A 15,518-nucleotide genomic window follows, 5' to 3' on the forward strand; every position below is an offset into this window, starting at 1 on the left:
CCTGCTTTTTTTTAATGGATTAATGTGCCAACCTAAATACAAGAAGCCAGCTATGTTCTATGAAACTGTTTGTAAGCATTCCAATACAAAGAAAAAAGATATTCCTTTAAAGATACTCCTCAAGGGCTCCAGAAATTTGACACAGACCAGCCATGGAAAGATTAAGGAGACAAGAGTGAGTGTATCTTTATAAAATTTGGGGTTGAGGAGATTCAAGGAAAGATAGCAAGAGTGACTCAGTCTCAAAGTAATCCCTGCTGAACTGTCCAACGGAAGAGAACTGATAGAGGATTTCTTTACCAGCACGAATAAGTACACAGAATATTAGACGGGGCTACTTTTGAAAGAAGAGAGGAACTTTCACAGAAAAGTAGACTCTGGGAAAGATTCCTCAACATTCTTTCTCATTGGAACTTCCTCCTCGCAAAAGCAGTGAAGTAATATATCTAGTAGCAGATTTTTAAGAATGAATTACGTCTTTCCAGTGCTGATGTTTTGCTTGAGAGATAATTACTGAAGAGAGTGATTTATTATGGAGGTATAAGTGGAAATTTCAGATAGCATGAGCCGTCGGCACCATCTCCTCCCTTACACTTTGTCAATTTAATCAACAAAGTTACTATATTCTCCCCTCAGAAGGGACAGAAAGGACAGAAATCAGCATCTACTGAGTACTTGCCATGTGTCAGACAATTTATTTTCCTTTCTTCAACACTTCACCTTTCCTCCCACCTAGCCTTAATCATAGAGAAAGCATACGAAACCACTTTTGAAACGGGCAAATCAAAATCAGATCATTTTTATCATCTTCTTAACAACCTGGAAATTGTGCATTAATACCAGTTTTTGGTAGAGGAGTGATATAGGACTGGATCTAGTTTCAGAATGACTACCCTGGCTTTAATTCATGGAGGGCACGGTTACGATTATTGAGAAGGCCGTTTTCACACAACCCTGTGTAAGGTTGTGTGCATTCCATTTTATCCATCCATACTCAGGAGTCCCAGAACTGTGTGTAGGAATCACTTGAAACCTGTTATTTTTTAATAGTCACTAAGCCAGCACAAATATTTAATAATTTAAAAAGAACTCTCAAGATCTGTAGTCTTTTTTATCAAAAAGGAGCCTTAAATGTAATAGAACTCAAGTCAGTCTTACTGATTAAAACACAGAAGCCTCAATCAGTGAGCTGTGGAAATAAGAAATATCAGTAAGAGTAAATTCAGTAGAGAAAAAGTCAAGTGTGATAGAAGTGAAAAACAAAAGTAGGCCGGTTCAGAATCTCTTTTTATATACCCATCTTCCTGAAACAAAATCTCTGCTGATATTGAAAAAAAAATGTGTTTTTAATGATACAAATGAACTTATTTACAAAACAGAAATAGAGTCACAGATGTAGAAAATAAACTTATGGTTACCAGGGGGAAAGGGAGGGAGGGATAAATTGGAAGATTGGGATTGGCATACACACACTACTATATATAAAATAGATAACTAATTGGGACCTACTGTAGAGCACAGGGTACTCTACTCAATACTCTGTAATGACCTATATGGAAAAAGAATCTAAAAAAGAGTGGATAGACATATATGTATAACTGACTCATTTTGCTGTATGGCAGAAACTAATACAACATTGTAAATCAACTATACTCCAACAAAAATGAATAAAAAAATTTTGTTAAATTATAAGACTCTGTTTCCCAAATCTTCTGGCTATATTATGATTATATTAATATCAAATCCTGACCTTTTCCCCAGAGAAACAACTTTATTGCATATTTGTTCTCGTATTTAAAGTGAGTGTTAGTCCTTCATGCATGAATGATAAAATATACACAGAAAACATTTATTGTTATTACTGAAAAGGCAATAGATTTTGTAATTTTAGGAAGTAAAAAGCAAAGCCATTTATCAGGATTCTCTAGTATTTAGTATTTCTTCCTATGGCAGAATCTACATGGATGGTGTTTTAAAAGTTTCTGGACTGGACATCCCTGGTGTTGCAGTGGTTAAGAATCCACCTGCCACTGCAGGGGACACTGCTTCAATCCCTGGTCCGGGAAGATCCCACATGCCACGGAGCAACGGAGCCCATGTCCCAAAACTACTGAGCCTGTGCTCTAGAGCCCGCGAGCCACAACTACTGAGCCCACACATCACAACTACTGAAGCCCGCGTGCCCTAGAGCCTGCGTGCCGCAACTACTGAGCCCACGTGCTGCAACTACTGAAGGCTGCATGCTTAGAGCCTGTGCTCCACAACAAGAGAAGCCACCACAATGAGAAGCCGCAATGAAGAGTAGCCCCCGCTTGCCACAACTAGAAAAAGCCCGTGTGCAGCAACGGAGACCCAGGCAGCCAAAAAAAAAAATATATATATATATATATATATACATATATATATATATGTATATATATATATATGTTTCTGGACTTACAATAAATTGTGATAAATCTGCTTTTTAATCAGATCTTTATTGTCAATAATAGTTGAAGTTTTAGGGAGATCTGCCCAAAGGTAGATGGACTGTGACATCTTTTAGTAATCTAGGAAATTGCGAAAGCAGTCTGGTTAAAACAGTTACATGGCATTTAGTGAATGGAGTCTCTGGGTCCCTCTCTTGGAGTAGTTTAAAAAGCCCACCTGGGAATGATGGAGTGCGTGAGGTTTTTTTGTTTTTTTTGTTTTTTTTAATTGAAGGGTAGTTGATTTACAATATTGTGTTAGTTTCAGGTGTATAGCAATGTGATTCAGTTATACATATATTTTTTTCTGATTCTTTCCCATTATAGGTTATTACAAGATATTGAATATAGTTCTGCATGAGTTTTAAAAATTGGGCCTTTGAATTGAATAATTCAAAATAGTTATTGAATAAGATTGTGAACAACTGCTGACCAGTTCTAATTTTTATCACCCACCAGGGACTGTCCTTACGCCCTTCAATCACATGGTTAAGTAACCATATATATTTAGTCAAGGTTAGCAAACTGGAGTAGACTGAAAAAGAAATTAGAATACCACTGGAAACCTATTTCAAAGGAAAGATTCTGCCCTTTCCCTACAAAGTAATCAAATTTGAAACCCACAGTGTTTGGGATTTTAAGGCTGATCTCAGCTGATATGAAAATGCCAGGGAGAGGAGGCAAATGCAGTGATGACAAACAGATTTGTACAGTTCTAGGTATTTTTGCCATTGTCGGCAAACTTTTGGAAGATCGAGTTCTTGTGTGCTCTCAGGTTAATTTAGAAAAGTGTTCTACCCAGAAAGAGGGCTTTAACTTTTCTTTTTTCTTTTCTTTTTTTTTTTAAGAGCGGACTCCTCCTCTCCAAACTGATCTAAAGGGCCTTTTCCTCTTTACTCTTCATAAACCCAGTGTATTAGTTAGGATTATGAACCTTTACATGTGACAGAAAAAAATAACTATGGTTTATATGATTATTTCTGTTTTATATAAAAGGTGTCTGGTGGTAGGCACTTCAGGGTAAATGTAGTGGTTCTACACATTTGTGGGGGACCCAGGCTTCTTCCAGCTTGCCACTTTGCCATCCCTCATCCTCATGGTCCAAGATAGCTGCTAGAGCTCTAGCCAACCCATCTATATTCCGGCAACAGCATAGAGGGACAAGAAAAGGTACATTCCCTCCCTTTGAGGAGACTTCTTGAAATTTACACATAAGACTTAGCCAAACATCAACCCATAGCAACATTTAGCTGCAAAAGAGGTTGGCAGGTCTTCAGCTGAGTGAAAATGGCTCAGCAAAAATCCGAGGTTCTTACTGCTGGAGAAGAAAAGGAAAATCAGTATTCACAGTAATTAGCAATGTTTGCCTCCAAACTTGGGTTGGGGTTAAGGAAAAACTAGAACTCACATCTCCTAACTCCAAGTGTAGAGCACTTTCACATTTTAAATTTCTGTGTTAGAATATTACATTTTGCTGAGCTGTCCAGTATATTCAGTTGCCTTGTGACTTTTGGTTAAATGTGACTGCAAAATAATATAAATGGCAAGTGCCTTTGGTCAGTGGTGTGTTTGAAAATTCTTTTATTTTTCTTAATATCTGCTTTATATCACATACCATAAATGTCACATTTTTTGTAATTCTTTTAAAGTGTACAAGTCAACGTTTTTTTAGATTTACGAAGCTATGCAACTATTGCCACTAACTAACTTCAGAGCATTTTCATCACCCCAAAAAGAAACTCCACACCCATTATGTGGAGTTTAACCCCATATTTCTGGATATGGACTTTTTGTCTAACCCCCTTGCAACCAGTAATCTACTTTCCCTCTCTATGGATTTGCCTACTATGGATGTTTCATATAAATGGAATCATACAATATGTGGTCTTTTGTGACTACCCTCTTTCACTTAGCATGTTTTCAAGGTTCATTCATGTTGTATCTTGTATCAGTATTTTGTTCTGTTTTATAGCTGAATAGTGTTCCATTGTATGGATATCTACATTTTGTTATCCATTCATCAGCTGATGGTATTTGGGTTCTTTCTACTTTCTGGCTATTATGAATAATGCTGCTATAAATACTCATGTACAAGTTTTTGTGTGGACATATGTTTTTATTTCTGTTGGGTATATATATATACCCAACAGAAATGTGTGTGTGTCTATATATATATATATATATATATATATATATATATATATATATAGACACACACACACCTAGGAGTGGAATTGCTGAGTCATATAGTAACTCTATGTTTAACACTTTGAGGAACTGCCAAACTCTTTTCCAAAGTTATTCCTTTTTACCCTCCCACCAGCAATGGGCTTTAATCTGTTACTGTCTGTCTTTGATTTTAAGCCATTTTAGTGGGTGTGAAGTGGTAACTCAGTATGGTTCTGATTTGCATTTCCCTGATGGTAAATGATGTTGAGCATTTTTCATAAGATGATTAGTCATTTGTATATCTTCTTTGGAGAAATGTCTGTTTTAATCCTTTGCCAGTTTAAAAATTGGATTATTTGTCTATTGTTGAGTTGTGATAGTTCTTTATATATTCGAGATAGAAACCCCTTATCAGATATGTGATTTGCAAATATTTTCTCCCATCTGTTGGCTGTCATATACTTTTTTGATATCTTTGAAGTACAAAGATAGTTTTTAATTTTGATAAAGCACAGTTTATTTTTCTTTGTTGTTCATGCTTTTATGATCATATCTAAAAAACCATAGCCAAGTCTAAGGTCACAAAATTTACTCTTATTTTCTGCTATAAGTTTCATAGTTTTAGCTGTTAACATTTAGGTTGATGATCCATTTTGTGTTAATTTTTGTATATGGTTGTTTTGTACTCTTAATCTTCACAGCATATTCAAGTAATCATTGTGAATCATGGGTGTCTCTGTCTAAAGAAGGTTCAAAAAACCTTAGCAATTCATACTGGAAGAGATTGAGCTTTTGGACTGCCACTGAAGTTACAAGCAATATACTCTAGAAAGAGTAACATGTTCTATCAATACTTCTTTTGTTTATAATTTATCATAAATAATTTTTTAAATTACCAAAAATTGACTTATGATTACTCTCCCCTTTAGAACTAGGTATAAACAATCGAATTAGGAATAGGTACATTTAGGAACAGTATCTTTCATGTTCTTAACAGACACTGGGCTGCCTTCATGTTCACTATGGGAATCGTGACTATAAACTTTCATCTTCTGGTCAATCAGAAAATTAATAGACAAAAATAATCAAAAGTAACCTCAACTGGGAAAAAAATAGCCCAACCTTCTTAAGACAGCAAAAACTAGATTATTGTAATGAAAAAACTATTGAGAAATACTAAGTGCCTCTTTTTGATTTTGCACACATGTATCCATTTGTTAAAGGCAGACATTTTTCTTTTTCTTTTTCTTTTTCCTTTTTTAAAAAATTAATTTATTTAATTTATTTATCTTTGGCTGCATTGGGTCTTCATTGCTGTGCACGGGCTTTCTCTAGCTGCGGAGAGCGGGGGCTACTCTTCGTTGCGAGTGCGCAGGCTTCTCATTGCGGTGGCTTCTCTTGTTGCAGAGCACGGGCTCTACAGTGCAAGCTCAGTAGTTGTGGCTCACGGGCTTAGTTGCTCCGCGGCATGTGGGATCCTCCTGGACCAGGGCTCGACCCAGTGTCCCCTGCATTGGCAGGTGGATTCTCAACCACTGCGCCACCAGGAAAGCCCAAGGCAAGCATTTTTAAGATCACAGAATTAGAGCTGCAAAGGGTCTTAAGAGCTTATCTCTTCCAACATTTACCTCCTGGTAGCAAAGTATTAGTTTCCCATTTCTCATTTTACAGATGAGGCAAATGAAGCAGCTCTTTCTCTGCTTCATTTCTTGGCTTCCTCCTTTTTCAGGTGGGCCTGCTCTAGTGGAAGTTACTGGCAGCAGAATATTTATCATTATAGCTACCAACCCAAGAGGAAATTGCTTCTCTTTCCTAATCACTCTACTTCTACCAATTTTCCCAGAATTGTATCTGCATGGCTTGACTTGGAATATATCTGTATCTGTATCTCTATCTCTATATCATATCTTTATCTATATCTATATCTATATACACTTTCCCCCCTCCATCCAGAGGTTGAGTTCCTAGAATGTCCCAATTAGTACGTGATGGAGCTGCAACAGGAACCCAGTTCATGCTTTGCCACAACTGGCTTGAGTCTCTTCAGAATATAAGACAATAATGGATTTCTTATATCTCTTTGAATTTTGTCTTAAACTGTTATTTGAATATTTAATAAACTATTATGTTTGTTAGAGCTTACATTTTTATTTTTTGTACATTTTTTCCCTCTGAAATAAGTTGAAATTTCTTGAGCTCTCTGTGACTTACAGATTTTTTAAATGTAAAATTTTTACACATTTAAAAAATGTATAGTTTTTTTTTTTTTAAAGTCAACACTTTCTCATCCATAGTAGGCACTTGGTAAATATCTGCTTATTTGAGGCACCTGACTTGACACTGAAGCAGAGAACAGAATCCTCCATACAGAATGTGATAACAAGAAGGGAGTCAAACATGAGCCCAAAATTAGAGGGTCATGGGGAAAATATCCAGCAGGACCATGAAATTCATGGTTCTAAAGCTGAATAAAGCGACTCAAGCCCATAAAAAGTGCCAATGAAAACTATCCCTTTTTCATGATATGAAATACAGAACACGTTCATAGGAATAGAACGTTTTGTGAAAGAAGAGTCTTCATTCACTTCCAGACTGAAGTGTGTAGATAGGCAAAATAGATCCAGCATCAGAACATGTTAGATGTACTAGGAATGGATTTATTCTGGGGAAAGTTTTTATTTTTATCAATTAGATATGATCTGTAAGCAGAAACTATAGATGGCAGCTTTTAGATAGAGAACATTTTAAAGAGTACGTAATGATTTATACAATATTTTCAATCTAAGACTACAGTTATGCAATTTTAATCATTATTTTATTGTAAAAATCAATCTAAAAACATTAAAGGAGAATTTAAAAAAGAAAATGGTATCACTCATAATCTTTACACCCCAACATATATTTGTGCATTCTATTTGAGTCTTCATTCTCTTATATATCTATTTTTACATTTTTAAAAATCATACAACACATACAAGATAGAAACCAACTTTTAATTATTTTACCTCTGAAAATAGGAAGAGAGCTAAAATATTTCTGAATAAAGGGAAGTGAAAATAAGCTTTCATTATTGTTATTTTTTTTAATTTTTAAGGAGTCGAGGGACATCAAATGGGATGGGTGTGTGTTTCTTAAAATCCTATCACATTCTTAATAACCATTTCATTCTTAAAAGTTCCATGTGAGCTCCAAGGAATGCATTGATCAGATTGTTTTGACTAACATTTAACAGATTTCAGATAACCTCTCTCAGACAATGTAATTTGAATTTTGGCATGTGTTAATTTTGCATTTTTACAGTTAAAATAGTGTTGCCTTATATCCATCATTTAAAAAGATGGATCAATATCTCTGAAGTGGTGCAATGAAGCATAAAAATAATGATAAAATAGTAATATAAATACTACAATTCAAATTAAAAAAACACAAATTGTAAATAGGATTTTTATAATTGTACAGTGCAAGTACAGATTATAAATCTGTACGGGCTGTGACAAAGTCTATTTGTGACTTTGCACAAGTAGCCACAAAGAAATAAAGGTGTAAATTGGAAGTACAACAATAAATATCCAAAAATTTAATTTCACTAAGGGAGCAATCTATTAATATTACTCCCCAGTGCATTGTATTTTATAATACATTTCTTAATTAGCTTTTGTGCCATTGTTAAACAACACACAGTCACCTCTCATCAGTTGAGATTTTCTAAAGCAAACATTAAATAATGGTTTCTAACTGATGAGGAATGTGAGCTCCTTGAGGGCAGAGATTTTCTCTTTTGATGTGTTGTATTCCCAATACTTAGCACAATGCTTTGAGCTTAGTAGTCATTCACTTATTAAAAAATTAGCTAATAAGTTAATAAATATTACTCAGAATATTATAAGTTAATAAATTACTTGTTAATAAATGAATGGATTTTTAACTAAAAATATCATCAAAGAAAATCAAAATCACAAAACTATCATTCAAAGTTTTACTCTTGTAGCAAAAGTAGGTACATGTTACACTGTTGCAAAATCAGCTGAAAATTATTAAGATTTTAATAAGAGAAAGCAGAATGAACTATTGGCAAAATTGTTTGACCAAATATCATCCCTGGGCATTGCAAATATCCAGAGCATACAATGTTGAAGAGCAGTTAATATCATGCATGCAGTGTAGTGGTTTCATTTACCAGCATGACATGTATGAAGAAGTACTCAACAAGTTTACTCTATTTATCACTGAGAACTAACTGCAGGATTTTAGTAATTATTATTTTGTAAATTGTGATGTAGCCTGGGGAAGAGGCATGCAGAAGGTAGCTTTGTGACTAGCTACAAAGTGTGTTATTACAAGAATAAAAGAGGATAAGCAGTCAACAACAGACCTCCTACTTTTGCTTGGGTTGTTCAAGGAAAGAGTGAATATTTTAAATATGATCAAGTTATGACCTCTAAGTATACATATTTTCAGCATATGTTGTGTAAAGAAAGATGCACATGTGCAACACTCTCCTTTTCTACACTGAAGCATACTGGTTATCAGGGGAAAGGTGCTTGCATTAGTTTTTGAAATAAGAAATGGGACACTGATAATGCCAGATAATTATTTCTCAACCAGTGTAGCTTAGCACTATATTCAATATCTACAGTAGAACTAAATTTGTCACTTCAGGGATAAAATATCATGGTTTTTAGTGTTGAGGATATCAGGATTTCTTTAGAAGACTGAACGATAGCACAAAAACATAACTGTTGCTCGACAGTTGACTTTATTTCCTTGGAGAAAGATATCAATGATTCACTATTGGGAATATTTAAAAATGTCATCCAAAAGTTGCAACAAAATATGGAGAAATAACCAGCAGCTCTCACAAAGTCCTCTTTACTTAGCAGGCCATGTTCGACTCTCTGTAAGCCCAGTCACTAATTGGTTGATTTACTATAAAAAGAAAGATCTGGAATGATGTTGCAGCTCTCTCTGGCTCCCATGTTACTGCCCTTGCCCTGGAATTTTTCTCCATTTTGCCCTGCCCAGCAGATTGCCCAAACTATGCATGAGTTAATCCTGCCCTCTGGAAGTTGGGTTTATTTTCCAGCTCTACTCATCTAGGACAATCTTCTGCAACAGGGCTACTTTCCCTTGGCCCACGTCCAGTGCCCTGGTAAGTGGGGTTCTGCCTGATTTCAGCTTGCTGCTTTTTGCACTGTTTGAGATGGAAATGCTTTGATTCAACACCAAATGGTGGGTATTCAGTGCCCTCCAAGATTGTGAATTCCTACTGCTTTTTCTTTGCCTTTCCTGTGTAGCCTAATTATTTCAGAAGATTTTAATTATATTATCTTGTTCATACTAAATATAGTCATCCAGGAATTATTCAGAGGAAAACACTGGCTGCGTGCTATATTTGGTTACTTGGAATTTATTTCAAATATTGAAAACACAGAAAAAAAGAAGCAGAGGTCAGTCCACTCTTTAAAATTCATGAAAGGCTCTTAACATTTAATGGGAAATGACCAATAAACCTTGGTCAAGAATCCCTACTGATTTTATAGGAGGTAAATTTATTATATTTAGCAAAGACTTTCTCAGAAAGGGCTCCTAATTCCAACGCAAATCTTTTCTGCAATAATCCCAGTAATGGTCAACTTATTGGCAAAGTGTAAATTATCTCTGATAACTGCGTTTACCTTGGCATATACAGCATTTCTGGGCTGGGACTTTACCATCATGAAATTATCTTGAGTAATCTGAAGAGTCAGACCGAGAGGATGGTACAGACCAGCAAAGGTACTCTGGAGTCAGAGCTGATATTTAGCTGGTTCACAATAGGATAGCTGGGCTGATGGTTCATGGCTGTCATCCACTCTAGCTGATTGATGTCTGTGCTGTGTTGTTACTAACATTTTGAGTATCCACATTTTGAATATCATCATCACTTATAATATATTCTTGAAGAAGATTTCTGAGCCTTCTAATGGGTCATATGTTGCTCCATATAAACAGCCCGAGTCAGGCCTACTGAATTACCTGTGGATGGTATCTGTAGACTTGTTTCTGTCTCTATTTGAATTTCAGGGCAGCCAGGGATGCTCCTGTGTCTCCACCAACCAGGTCCAGGTTGGCCTTTCCTAGACGTTGTGGGCTGGACAGAATTAGGTGTTTAGAACATAATCGAGGTCCTGGAGTTAGTGCCACCTCAGGTTCAATGTGCAAAGGTTCATTATGGCTAACTGCAAAGATTCATTCATGGGTAACTGGAACAGAAACAATTTCACAAAAGGATACTCTGTTTTTAGTTGAAAGATGGTTTTCTGATGCAGCTTTTCTAAGCTTTCATGTCAACCAAAGAACTTGGGGCCTATAATGATAGAGAAAAACAGGGCTCCCTTTTAAGAGAATAAACATATGTTTCTAAGTATTGAATACTTTGTTAGAATTATTACTTTCAGTTATATAACAGGTACAAATCTCAATCTAAAAAAATTCAGGTTTGCAAGAAACATAATTTCATTTTTCCATAACTCAACCCAATTTCTATTTCAAGCGCTGATTTCACAAGGGGTGGCAGACACTTAATCATAGTCAATTTGGCAAGGATTGCATCTATATTGAGGAGACTTCCATAGGATTAGCATGTCAGAGGAAGGGGATGGGAACATTTAATCTTTGCTCCTCCTCTACCATGCTGGCTCTCCTAAGATTTCCAGTCTGTATCCTTCCTCAGTTGCAGCTGGTCCCACAGACTGCTGTTGGGTTGATCTTGGTCTGTCAGCAAGGTCCCTTGAGGTCTGCTGGCTTCCGCTGCCTTTGCACCCTTTTGGGTGTCTGGGGATCATCATGTTGGGTTTCCAGAACCTCCACGGTACTATGTAAGGTTTCACTGTCCTTTATGGTAGCTACCAGCTACCATGCAGCTATTTAAATTTAAATTAATTAAAACTAAATAATATTAAAACTCCAGTTCCTCAGTTATGCTAGCCACATTTCAAGTGCTTAATAGCCCCAGTGGCTAGAGGCTACTGTATTGAACAGCCATGTATAGAACATTTTGTTCATCACAGAAACTTCTATTGAACTGGTCTTGGGTGGACTAGATACACGGCCCAGCTTTTTCTTATCTTTAGGCTCTTGCCACCTCCCTGGGGCTCTAACAAAGAAAAATGAATGGAAATTCTCTCTCTCGGCTTTCAGATCCCATAGATAGATCCTGCCATTTCAGTTGCCTTTCTCCAAGGCTTCTGCCAGAATAGAGTGAGAATAGGGCAGTGAGTCCTGTTCTCTGGGACCCACCAGCGTCTGGCCTCTCATTACTTTCCACCCAACTTCTTCTTCCCCTTCCAGTCTAGGAAATCCATTTCTTATCTCTGTGAAAGGAAGTTTTACTATTGTCTATACCAGCACTGTCCAACAGGAAAATAAGGCAAGCCACATGTGTAATTAAAATTTTTCCAGTAGCTACATTAAAAGAGTAAAGTAACAGTTAAAATTAATTTTTAATGTCTTTTTGGATCCAGTACATTTAAAATATTATCATTTCAACAGGCAATCAATATAAAGCTTTTAAATAAGATATATTCCCTTCATTTTTACATACTAAGTCTTTGAAATTTGTGTATATTTTATACGGACAACACATCTCAATTTGAACTAGCTACATTTCAAGTGTTCAGTAGTCACATATGGCTAGAGGTTATCGTATTGAACAGTACAGGTCTCTAACTGGATCCGTTTCATTACTCCCTAAAGGACTAGGGTTCTGAAACTCAAAAACAAGGGAAAATTCCCTGTTTCTCTGCATTCTGTTATACTGCTTTCCTGAAACAATGAGCGAAAACCAGCCTACTTGAGGGTGGGTATGATGCTGAGGGTGTCTTTGGGTGGGGTATAGGAGGAGAAAGGCCATAGGATAAAAAGAAATACCTAGAAAAACAACTACTACAAAAACCTCAGTTACTATTTCAGGAGTATTAGCCTGCCCCAGTGAGTTTTTTTAAGGATATAAAAATTGCTATATAGCGTTGTCAGAATAAGTTTGTTTGCTATGGGTTTAAAAGAAATAATTTCATTAGCAGTTAAAAATTGCAGTAATATTGTGTATTGTATAGCTGCTATGGTAACTGGAAAACACAATGCAAAAATCTGCAGTGCTATTGTTGCAAGTAAATCTTATTACTATGACTAAGGCACAGATAAGTTGCTGCAATAATACCTCTGACAAGTTTTACTGCAAAAACTGTAAAACCCAGGGATAAGAATTTTATCATCGGGAATGATAATAATTCAAGCCTATGGTTGCACTTCATAGACTAGAATCTCTATTTGGGGGGTTTCTGAAACAGTGACTGGCAAAGCTGCTTCACTGAAAATAATTTCTATCATTTCAAAACTGTCATGGCAGAGAAGATTTGAAGTTTTGGGGTGGCATTTTCCTTTTTTTTTTTTCTTTTTGTATTCTATCTTCACTGTAAGCTTGATGATACCTAAAGGCAAAATAGAAATTATTTTAAGTGTTGAATCTTCTGTTAAGTAAAATATAAAATTTTGCAGTCAACACCTGGGTCAAATGGACAGGACAATTAAAGTAACTTGCATCTACAGGTCTATTACATGCAGATTAAGCCTGGGATGGAAGGAGATGATAAATCAAGACCTGAGTAAACAGGGGGTTAGAAAGGGGCAGAAGCACAGTGGGAAATTCCCCTTTGGAAGGGGGAGGGTCAGTGGGATGTACTTACTGGTAGGTAGGGGAAATGGGAACCTTAAGAAAAAGTTAACTTCTAAAATGTCAAAAGATCTCAGATTATAGATGGCATGGAAGGTGGTCATGGGAATCGGGGATAAGTGAATTCTTAGTAATTATTATAAAATTCTGAGTCTACGTAAGTTATTGGTGTTCCACTCTTGGTAATCACTGAGTTAATGGGAGATGAATAATGTTAAAAGCAGTTTCTTTTGAGATTCATTATTCCTTGAGGTAGTGATGTTTGGTAGCAACTAAGTATTGCCCATGTTATTCTTTTTTTTTAATTAATTAATTTATTTATTTATTTATTTTTGGCTGTGTTGGGTCTTCGTTGTTGCGCACAGGCTTTTCTCAAGTTGTGGTGAGCGGGGGCTGCTCTTTGTTGCGGTGCGCGGGCTTCTCATTGCGGTGGCTTCTCTTGTTGCAGAGCATGGGCTCTAGGTGCGTGGGCTTCAGTAGTTGCGGCTCGCGGGCTTAGTTGCTCCGCAGCATATGGGATTTTCCCAGACCAGGGCTCGAACCCATGTCCACTGCATTGGCAGGCGGATTCTTAACCACTGCACCACCAGGGAAGTCCCCCATGTTATTCTTGAAGGACTATTTTTTTTTTTTTACTGTTTATTACTTATTATTTTTGACTCTGTTTGCTACCAAACACAATGGTGTACATTATTAATTACCATTTATTGACTGTTTACTATGTGTCAGGCACTTTACGTACGTATCTTCCGTCTCCTCAACATCCCAGAAAGGTAAGCATGATTATTTGTTTGACAGAAGAAGAAGCTGGGACTCAGAGAGGTGAAGTAATTTGTTTTACTTTCTTGCATGCATGCTGAACATCTGTTTCTGAAAACTGTTTGAGAACAGGGACTGTACCTTTTATGTACCATTAATAGCATTTAATGTGATCAGTACTCAGTTGGTATTCAGTATCGAATAAGTGGATAAAAAGATCTTAAAATATTCTATATTTAAGATCCTCCAATAAATTTAGTTAGCAGACAGGTTATTAAAGAAAAAAAAAAGTTATGAGGGAAGAAGTAGCTGCTCTGTGGGGCCTCCAGGAGCCTGTGAACTTGAGCTTAGCAACAATGTCAAGGTCTACTTTTAATTCCTTCATTTCTAAACTTGGTCTCTTCCTGGCTACCTTTGCAGCTAGGATGAAAAAAGAAGAGTTTACATCCAAGAGAAATACGTCCCCTAAAAAGAAAAGCTGTCTTATAAGAAACTGTCCGTCTCGAAATTTTCCACAACTTGAGAAAGATTCCCTAGGGTCCTACACACTCCTCCTCCTTCTTCTTCTTTTTAGGAAGGGAAAGAGTATTAAAAGAAGCCAGAATAACCACATGAGAAAGTTTGAAGAACAATAATACTAAATAGGATGCAAAACCCTCCTGATTATCATGTGGGTTGTTCCTGAAGGGCAACATAGATTAAAATAGTTTATGACCATTTCTATAAATTAGCCATTTAAAAAAACCCATACACTTAAAGTCTATTATGATCATAATAATAGCTGTAGGTTATAGTGACTTAGTAAACCACTCAGGAAGGACACAGAACTGCAAGATGTACACAAAATAATCAATATAATTATTATGGTTATCTTTAATATTTTAAAATTGAGACTATAGCAAAATAAGTGATATCTATGCCCTTTTCTGTAAAGTGTACATTGTGTTCTTGTCGTATTATATCACTTTCTTTATTGAAAATGGAAATAGAATTCGATACTGGATTCAAGCCTTCTGTGTCTCCCCATCTATCCTGATTATTCAATCTCTCTCTCCTTTCTCTTGCCTCCCTATGTCTACAGATGAGCTCGACTCTCACGGTCACTGCCCTCCCTCCTGTCCTTCAAAGAATCCTTCCCTAGACCCTAACACCTTTCAAGCTATTTTGTCCATGCACCCTGCTCTCTCTCCTTAGTAAGATTAAGAATGAGCCTTAATTGTTTCCAGGATTCATCTTGCTTGTTTTCTTTTCATATGTTAGCTTCCTTCTCTTTTTTCAATTTGCCCATTGCTTGTAGGGTGCTCCTACTTCTCTGACCATTCCCTCCTCAGTCTCTTTCCCACTTTACTCTGCTTCTTCCTCAAATGTTGAGATTCCTCGCCCTCCCTCCCCCCCACCCCCCAATTTCATTC

Source organism: Eubalaena glacialis, chromosome 14, assembly GCF_028564815.1.
Source record: "Eubalaena glacialis isolate mEubGla1 chromosome 14, mEubGla1.1.hap2.+ XY, whole genome shotgun sequence".
Taxonomy (NCBI): Eukaryota; Metazoa; Chordata; class Mammalia; order Artiodactyla; family Balaenidae; genus Eubalaena; species Eubalaena glacialis.